Source organism: Petaurus breviceps, unplaced genomic scaffold (assembly GCF_028583685.1).
Source record: "Petaurus breviceps papuanus isolate PSGF00001 unplaced genomic scaffold, PetGlider_PUasm1.0 90903, whole genome shotgun sequence".
NCBI lineage: Eukaryota > Metazoa > Chordata > Mammalia > Diprotodontia > Petauridae > Petaurus > Petaurus breviceps.
The window spans coordinates 12,872,640-12,873,020 of record NW_027187376.1 but is presented as its reverse complement, the minus strand read 5'-3'; positions in this window follow the sequence as shown (position 1 = coordinate 12,873,020).

Here is a 381-nt window from a genome sequence, read left to right as displayed (position 1 = left end):
CCAATGGGAGAGCTCCTTCAATCTGTATTGTCTGGTATATATTTTCATAAGAATAGTTTTTCTGATTTCTCTTTTGCTATGAACTTGTATAAATGGGTTTTTGCTACTTGTGTTCATGGTGGAACTGGTATCTGGAAGGAGGTCAAGCCCTGGATATAAAGCTTAGGGCTTTCCCCCTTAAGAAACAGCAATGAATCTGAAAACTATGTCCTCTAGTGTGACAATATTTAAGGGAGCAAGCAGGATAGCATTCTATCCTGTATACCTGTCTCTATCAGGAGAGCATTGGTGGCCAACCTCTGACTGCAACCTCCTGGCTGGAACTAAAATATCCCATGGGAAAGTGTGGAGGAAGGAGAATGGAGATGTTTATACTGGATT